The sequence below is a fragment of the Blastomyces gilchristii genome (assembly GCF_000003855.2).
Source record: "Blastomyces gilchristii SLH14081 genomic scaffold supercont1.14, whole genome shotgun sequence".
Classification (NCBI taxonomy): Eukaryota; Fungi; Ascomycota; class Eurotiomycetes; order Onygenales; family Ajellomycetaceae; genus Blastomyces; species Blastomyces gilchristii.
This window is the reverse complement of record NW_003101669.1, coordinates 61,571-71,602: the sequence shown is the minus strand read 5'-3', so window position 1 is coordinate 71,602 and position 10,032 is coordinate 61,571. Positions and strand designations below refer to the sequence as shown.

The following is a 10,032-nucleotide window of genomic DNA, read 5'->3' as shown; positions in this document are numbered from 1 at the left end:
ACTGTTTCTCTGTTTCTTATACATTGTTATGAGTTTGAATATCTCAGTGAGTAATTGTTTCTAATAAGAAGACAATGAACATTTTTCAAGTGTAAGAGGCCTACACTGAATAGGTCAGTATAATATATAGGTCTTATATAACAAAGTGAAAAATGTTAAAGAAGGAAAAGAAAGAGAAAAGAATCAGTGATTAAAGTGAATATTTATCCACATATGTGGTGATGCACACAGTGAAGCTTCCGAGCGGGAGAATTTATACATGTTCATAGCAGCTGAAGATCAGCGATTGAGAATGGCTGAGAATCAGAGCTTCTTGGTGGCGGCCGAGGATCGGCGATTGAGATGATCGAGAATCGGGCGGAATCTATAAAGTGTAATGGAATAGTCTATATGATTGATCGGGCGCAGCCCACCACATTTATAAATAATGTCTGACTGCTGCTGAGCTTCTTATAAGTATCTCTGCAACTTCTCTGATTACTTTTTATCAGCTGATAAAGTAGAAATATTATCACTTATAATAGTATCTTCATCTTCTTCAGCTCTGTTATTATATCTGGTTTGCAAGTCAGCAGTTAATTCTGTGTCTTCATCAGATCAGCTTCTGACTCTTAGTAGTACAGTCTCACTCTTTGCTATAAGTCTTCTTATAAGTAATTTCTTACAGACTCTAGCTGACAGTTTCTGTAAAGCTTCTGATACTGTCAGTACTTTCTACAGTCTCACAGATCTATAATTACCTCTTCTCTACTTACACAATCTCTGATCAGATATATATAAATATGTCTAGAATCTCTATTAACAGTTCTCATACTACAGTGCATTTCTGCAATCTTATTATTAATAGGAGATGAGTCTCTGAGTATCTGTAAAATTCAGGTAATTAAGACAATGTAAATATTATAAATTTGTGATAAGAGTTAATCTGAGTAGATGAGCTCTCTCTTCATATCTTAATTATTTCTGAGCTGAATACTTCAGTATAACAGAGAGTGAACACAGCTTTGTAAGAGATATCTGATTATATATATAGATAATCAGCTCTTAAGATTCTACTGCAACTATATACACTCTAATATTCAGCTCTCTTAAAGTCTGTGTATTTCTGACAGTCTTTATATCAAATATAATAATTATCTGTATTACAGATATAATACTTTCTACTTTTTTAAAGAAAGAAATTGATAGTTACAGAGAGATTAAATATTATAAGTATTAAGAATATAAGTATAAGTTTTCTTTATTTTTTCTTTATTAATCTCTAAATTATATTTATAGTTCTATTTTATTTTTCTTTATTTTTTATCTTTTAATAAGAATATAATTTCTTCTTTTCTTTATATACACTGTGAACTGTTCATCTCAGTAGAAACTTATTATTTTATAGACTAGAGGTTATAAATAATATTATTAATATCTTTATTATAATCAGATTCTTAGTAAAGACTGTATTATTCTAACTTATCAGAATTCATAATATAAAAGTTATATCTCAGCTTCTGCAGATATCTTATCTATTCAGATAATTCTTAAGTAAACTTATTCATCTTATCAGAATATTCATATCACTGAATCTTGAATCAGAGCTTATAATCTCACTTCTCTGAGTTAATAATTTCTTTAATCTGATATTTTCTTTCACTCTTCAGTACTTTATAAATAGAGTAATAAGTCACAGAGTTCTCTTCTGAGAATTTCTTATATTTATAGAGTAAAGAGATATAAAAAACATTATATATCTATAGCTTAAATAACAGTTCTAATTTATAAATCTATAAACTAACTTTCTTTATAATCTTACAAGGCTCTATCTGTAAGAGATTCAGCTTCTTACTAGATCTTTATATAATAATATTTTCTAGACTCAGTCAGACTTTATCATCTTTCTTAAAACTCTTTATAATATACTTAAAGTTATAGTATCTCTTCTGATACTTTTAAGTTATTCTCAAGAATTCACAGACTTTTTCCTGAATATTCTGAATTCTCTTAGTCTGTTCACAGATATTATTACACTTTATAATATACTCTCACAGATTTATTAAGATCATCTACAGATAAGTCTTAGTAAGTATTTTAAGAAGAGTTTTATCTATACTAATATATTTTAAGTTATTGTATATGAACTCTATAAGTAGTAATTAATATACTCAGTCATTCTAATTATAATTGACAAAGCACTGTAAATACTGTTTTAATATACTTATCAGATATTCTATCTAATCATCTGTCTATTAATGAAAAGCTGTGCTTAGATCTTATGAAATCTTCAGTATAGTTATTAGATTAGATCAGAACTTCTCTACAAAGATTAATTCTTTATCTGAGATAATATTCATAGATAATTCATGCAACTGAATCACATTATAAATGAAGATATAAGTTAAATTTTTTGACTTTAAGTTCTTATAAGTGAATATAAAGTGTGCTATTTTAATAAAGTGATCTACTATTATTAGTACACTATTAAAGCAGACATTATATATATTTTTGCTTTCAGAGAGACTTATAAGAGTATTTATTTTTAGTTATTCTCAAGGTTTCTATGAGATGAGTAGAGAAGTAAGTTCTTTTATATAACTTAAATCACACTATCTGTGAATTCTGATAAATAGTATAGAAATTCACTATCTTCTTTATAAGCTCTTGCATCTTTAGTCAGAAGTATTTTCTTATAAGTAACTTATAAGTTCTAGTGTCTGTAAAATGACCTGTTAGAGAAGAGTTATAATATCTTTTAATAAGTTCTATATATAGAAACTCATTTATAGATATATAAATTCAGCTCTTTCTTTATAAGAGATTATTAAAGTCTCTTCAATTCTTTATTTCTATAGAGTTAATCTCTGTTATAAACAGTTTCTGAATATACTAAGTATATTTATTGTTCAGTTACAGTTCAGACAATCTGAATAGAAGATCTTATAAAGACTTATACTCTATTTTCTCTTATATTAGATCTTTCACAGTACTTCTCAAAGTCTATAAACTCTTCAGATTATAGATACTCTCTTCAAGAATTCTCACAGAGATTCTCAGAGTATTAACTCTCAGTGTTATAGAGAGTAGTTATACAGACTTCTTCTCTTTCTCTCTCTTTTTTTATAGAGAATTAAGAGACTCTTCAGTTAATTTCTTTATAATACTCAGTCTGAGTATTCTATAAAGCTTTTCTATCTTCTCTAATCTCTCTATATCTGTCACTCTAACCTTCTTGACATAGTCAGATCTGTGAGAGAGTTTATCTGCTGAGTTTTCAGTTCTCTTAATATACTCTATCTTGAATCAGAACTCACTCAGTCTCTGAGCTCAGTGAATCTGCTACTATGAGAGTTTCTTAATTAAAGTAAAGTATTATAAGCTGTTATAATTAGTTTTAATAGTAATTACTATTATAAGAAGCTTCTGATTATAAATATTATAGTTGATCTCTACAGATTACATCTTTTATAAGAAAAAGATTACTGAAATTCAGTTCTTATTTAACTGTAGTTATAAGACTATTTCTGAAATTATAAAGAAGAAGATATCTATCTTTAATCTGATTAAGAGTAAGAAATTAAAGTGAAACAGTATTACTGTATCTATAAATATCTGTTTTAATCTTATAAATACTCTGTAAGCTTCTAAGATAAGAAAGTTCTTACAGCTCTTTCTTCTTAACAATCTTTTCATTCTTTATTTATAGAATGACTTCTTCTTATTTTCACTCTTTAGCATGTCTGTAAGAGTTAAGAAGATTCTTATAAATACAAAGATAAACTATCTATAGAAATTTACAAAGCTCAGAAAGATTTAAATCTTATAAATACTAGTTAACTCTGATTATAATAGAATAGTCTCAATCTGCAAAGATTTTATCTGAATATCATTTACAGTGATTATATATTCTAGAAAATTAATCTAACAGATACTAAAGTTATACATTATAAGCTTAATATACAGTTCTGTCTTATCTATAATCTTTAACATAGTTTATATATACTCAGTATATTCTTTCTTCTTTACAAAGTATATTATCACATCATTCAGATATATTACTATGAAGATTATTATTATTATTATTATTATTATTATTATTATTATTCTTTCATTATACTTATATACGAGCGGAGCTTATGATGAGTTCTTATGTAATGTTAAATACAGGTCAAGTGTTAATTATACAGGAGAAAATACAGGTGTTGAGATCATGTCAAGATAATAAGAACATAGAAAAATACAAAGAAGTGACAATTAGATACATGCGATAATAACTGCTCAGCTCAGAAATATAGAGCAATTCATTGAAGTGATTTGTACACCTCTGTATTTATTAGAAACCTGAGATGCTTACTTCCGGATTTAATGTATTCCCTGCGGGTTTCGAACTCACGCGTCTTGATTTCCCACGCCAAGGTCCTACTGAGTGGCCGCATTAATCATTTAGTCACCGGGGCTTACTATGAAGATATTCAGATATATATAAAGTATTTTATTAATGAAAAACTGAAATACTGTAGAGATATTAATTAAATTAAAAGACATTACTAGATATTCAAATAATCTCAGTATAGTTCTAAAGACAGTCTTTGATTCATTCTCAGACTGTATTCACATCTGTGTATATATATTAATTATATTCAGTTATGTGAATATAACAGCTTCTGTGAGACAGTTAATTACATTCTTAATCAGAGACAGAGAATAGTAACTCTTTATAGTCTTGAAATTCAGATTACAGTAGTTTATATATAATCTGAGATTTTTATTCTTCTTCTTTACAAATATCACAGAGGCTTCTGCAGAGATCTATGAAGATTAAATAAAGTCATTCTTCAGATTCTTCTTTATATAAGTCTGTAAGATCTCTGTCTCATAATAAGAGAGCTTATAGATTAATTCTCAGAAGAATTTCTATTTTTCTATTAAATCTACTATTAGATTCTTCTTACAGTGAGATAAAAACTTAACTGTCTTAACTGAACTGAATATCTCTTTAAGATCTTAATATTTCTCTAATATCTGAAGCTCAGTTTCTATGATTATAAAGTTCTCAGATATTTGTAAAGTTATTATATAGATGAGCTTGTCTTCTCTAATTAACTCTATAGTATTAACTGATTCTATCTCTATAAGTAAGCCTATTAACACTGATTGAAAGTATAAACCTGACTCACAGACAGCTATGTATGAAGTATATCTTTAAAGTTATATAAGTATTAAGTATATATTATCTGTGATGTCTGTGATAATTACAGTTTCTGCAAATCTTCTTCAGATTTTAGAGAGATCTTATAATTCAAAGATAACTCTTATAAGTCTCTCAGCTCTCAGATCTAAGTTCTTATATTCTACTTATTATAAGAGCAGATTCTCAGTTTTTATTACTTAGCTTATTCACTCTGTAAGCTTTAGAGATACTACAGTGATCTAAGATTCTGAGTTTATTAATACTTTTTATACTTATGAGATAGTAGTACTATAGTACAGTCTCTCTTTATAAGTATATATTTTTATTAAGAAAGTAACAGATTCAGATGTCAGCTTTAAAATTCTTAAGAAGACTGTTACTGACTCTGTCTATAACTTTTTAAATTTCTATTTTAATTTATCTGAATAGTTTATATAAAGATATTCTGATTTAAAATAGATAAAGTAAAGTCTTTTTTTCTTAATCTCTCTATTATATACTCTGTTTACAGAAGCTTATAAAGCTCTCTCTCTCTACTTAGAAGTTAGATATAAATCTCTCTATATCTTATTATCTTTCTTTAGTAAATCTGTTCTCTATTATTCTAGTTCTTACAGAGTTACTTAATCATCTGCTCTTTATATATCTGTGACTCTTATAGTGATTTATAAGAGGTGAATAAGAGTTATCAGTTTCTTCAGAGTTAAGAACTTAGAGTCTTACTTAATAAGCTTATTCTATATATTTTTATTCAGTCTCTTTATAAATATTATTATTCAGATCTTATTTCACAGCTCTATTTATATAGATCTTAATTCATATTATAATTTTATAAAATGCTGTAAGTAGTCTTTATCAGATTTCTTATCTCTTTTTCTAATATTAATAATTATAACTCAGATATTTTCTATTTTATTTACAGAGTTTATTAACTTATTCTCTAAATAGATTTTAAGAACAGATTAGTAAAATCTCTTATAATTATTCTCTAAACAATTTAATTAGTTCTTGACTTAAGTGTAGTAGAGATTTATTATTATATAAATAATAGCTTCTTTATCTTTTATATTATACAGTCAGACTTGTAAGTCAATTTTAAATACAAACTTATAAAAGCTTTTATAAATTATAATTCAGTAAGTAATCTTAAGTAGTTACAGCTTAAGAAAGTTTCTTTTCAGTTTATAGATATCTCTGAAGATTATATCTAGAGACTTAGTTTAAGAATGTTTACAGATAGTAAGTATTTCTTATAGAAAAATAGCTTAATTCTATAGAAGATACTTAGAAATATTCTTCACTGAGATTGATTTATTTATAAGCTTGAAGAGATTCTCTGTCACAGATAGAGAGAATAATATTATATAAGTAATTAATAACTTCTCTAAGACTTCTTTTATAAGAATTATTCATAGTTCAGATGACTACTTCTGAGTATCTATAGTAAAGTTTACAGACATTGAAGTATATAAGTTTCTAGTTCTTTCAGTCATAATAGATTATTATTATTATTATTATTCTTCAATTATAGATGTATGCAGTCAGAGACTATGACATCTATCTGAGAACTAAAAGTTCTCAGGGTTTTTCCTATGTCTGTAAAGTTAACTATTATACATTCATCAATTTCAGATATGCAAAATCAGAAAATTCCAGCTCAGAATACAAAAACTGTTTACAAATTACAGTGTTTTAACATCTTTTGATACTTTGAAACCATTTGACAATATCATGACAAAGGAAAAGAGAAAAAGAACACAGTCTCAAAGATAGACACATTAAATAGATAGATAGAAAGAAATTGAAAGAAAAAGATAAAGAAAAAGATAAAGTAAAGAGAGACTATAATAAAATAAATTATTAAAAGAGAGTGTATAACTGTTTCAACAGACTATATCTGATTGATTTCCTTCTCTTCATATTCAGATAATTCTGAATTTAGTCATTTTCATGTAGCTGCTTGAGTTTCTGATAGAAAGTCTATTAAGTATTTAATTCCTATCTCAGTTGAGAATAAGAATTTCATATTTAATTGATTTAGATTATACTTCTCTTTTAATCTGACTCTGAGACTATTGTATAATACACAGTGTATTACAATATACTCAGAATTCTTATTTGTATTACAGAATGAGCATTCTATTGAGTCAAATCTATCATCAAATCTTTGTATATAAGATTTGAAATAGTCATATTCTAGTTTCAGCTGTATTATAGATGAGAATATTTTCTTTTTATATTTAATTAAATAAGATTTTCACTTGGGTTTTGTTTCAAATCTTGAATAATGTATACTTTTCTTTATTTCTATCAGCTTTCATTTCACTTATCTAAACAAGATTCTTTTATTTTTCTCTTTATAAAAGATCAGGACATAATTTTTTGAATAGATCTGCTTAATTCTGTACTCTTTTTTACAGCTGAATCAGCCAATTCATTGTCATGAATATTCATATAAGCAGAAACTCAGTGTAGATATATTATCAGCTTTAATATTCTTCTCTTTCAAATTTTTAAAACAGAGTTTAAGATCAGTTCAAGATTCATTTAATCATTATAAATCTGACTATTTCTAAGTCTTTTTAAAGCAGCTTAACTATCAGAGAATATTTATATCTCTTTCAAACTATTTTCTCTTTTATGAGATTTTATTTCTATGAGTTTGAAAGCTTTCACTATTATAAATAGTTCAGTATCAAAGACTTCAGATTCACAGTCTAGATTTCAGAAATCTGAGATAAAATTGATATTATCTTCAGTATAAGCAATGTCTGCATCTAATCTATTCAGGTTCTCATTTTTTAAGTCATCTGAATATATCAGAATAGAGTCTTTTATATTGATTGTAGAAATTCTCTTCAAATACTGTTCATATTCTTTCTCTTTTAATAGTTCACTTATTTGTAAGTCTATAAGAGATTCAAGCTTTTCTCTTCAGAGAGATAACTTCTCATGATTCACTTTTTCAATATTTAAAGAAGAAAATTGACTACAGATACTAGCCACTCACAGAATGCATCTTAAGCTAATTACATTTAATTCTCTATAATTAACTGATCACCGCGTCCATTCTCTCAGGCCAGTCACTAATTTCCAGAGGTGTTAGTTAGTGACTGTCACTGCTCACTTGATGATGTATACATCAAGCTTCCAGTTGCTGATCTCGGCCTCATTAGATGCTTATAGGCCTATCAATCAGCTGTCATGACCTCACTCTGTGTTAGAGACTAATCATAGACTTGATGACTGCAGTCCTCTCTGCCAGTATTAGAGATTAGCAGTGAGCTTGCAGACTCTAGCCTATCAGAGTACTCTGTCTAGAGCCTAGATATGTATCTAGACCTGCTAGTCAAGTAGTTTTCAAAATCATTCTCTGTATTTGAGAGGAAGCTAGGCTCTGATGATGGCCCTAGTTATAGACTTGCTCAAGTAGTGTATAATCACTACATTAGGCTTGGCTCTATATCATTAGAACCTTGACAGGTGCACAGTAGAATAGTGAGATATTGACATTTCATGCCAGCCCTGGTGAGTGTTCACAGAATCTTGCTTAACTAGTGACTTGACTTGCAGTAGAGAGTTCTACCCCGCACCAAGCCTTACTAATTAGGCTCAGCCCCTATTACATGGGGGCTTTCATGGATAAGAAGTGGCAGATGCCAGCGGTGGGATTCGAACCCATGCACCTCTAATGTGTGCGGCCTTGATTACCAGTCTTATCAACTGGGCCACGCTGGCAGTCATAATAGATAGTTACTAACTGACAGAGTTTGAAATATAAGAATAAGTACTCACAGATGATTATTCAGGTGTTTGCAGCTTAATGTGATATATACTGTTAACTACTATAAGTATTCACAGTAGAAAGATAAAATGTAGAAATTAAACATATAATAGTATTCAAGCTATGTTATGAATAGTAGTTATGAACTTCAGACTATATTGTTGTGTGTAGTCAAGAGCTGCTAACTCTATTAATTATATAAGAGATAGAAATAGAGATAAAGAATGTGTAAGAAGCGGGATTTCTTACACTTTATCTCTATTTCTATCTCTTGTATAATGAATAGAGTGAGCAGCTCTTGACTACATATAACTATATAGACTGAAGTTTGTGAATACTATTCATAACTCAGCTTGAATACTATTATACATTTAATCTCTACATTTTATCTTTCTATTATAAATACTTCTAGTAGTTAACAGTATATATTATATCAAGCTGTAAATACCTGAATAATCATCTGTAAGCACTTATTCTTACATTTCAAGCTCTGTCAGTCAGTAATCACTCATTATAACTAAAAGAACTAGAAACTTATATACTTCAATCTCTGTAAACTTTACTATAGATACTCAGAAGTAGTCATCTGAACTATGAATAACTCTTATAAAAGAAGTCTCAGAGAAGTTATTAATTACTTATAAGATATTATTCTTTATATCTATAATAGAAGAACTCTTTAAACTCATGAATAAATTAATCTCAGTGAAGAATATTCTTAAGTATCTTCTATAAGATTAAGCTATTTTTCTATAAAAAATACTTACTATCTATAAATACTCTTAAACTAAGTCTCTAGACATAATCTTCAGAGATATCTATGAACTGAAAAGAAACTTTCTTAAGCTATGATTACTTAAGATTACTTACTGAATTACAATCTATAAAAGCTTTTATAAGTTTGTATTTGAAATTGACTTATAAGCTCAGCTGTGTGATATAAAAGATGAAGAAGCTATTATCTATATAATAACAGATCTCTACTACACTGAAGTCAAGAACTGACTGAATTATTTAGAGAATAATTATAAGAGATTTTACTACTCTGTTCTCAAGATCTATCTAGAGAATAAGT

General features: G+C 27.7%; 1 pseudogene across 1 annotated transcript; it reads right to left on the bottom strand.

The window, feature by feature from the left end:
• Window positions 1–8,830: 8,830 nt before the first annotated feature.
• BDBG_17398 lies at window positions 8,831–8,911 on the bottom strand (annotated as a pseudogene). Its single transcript has one exon. The product of its transcript is annotated as a tRNA-OTHER (tRNA).
• Between the last annotated feature and the right edge of the window lie 1,121 nt (window positions 8,912–10,032).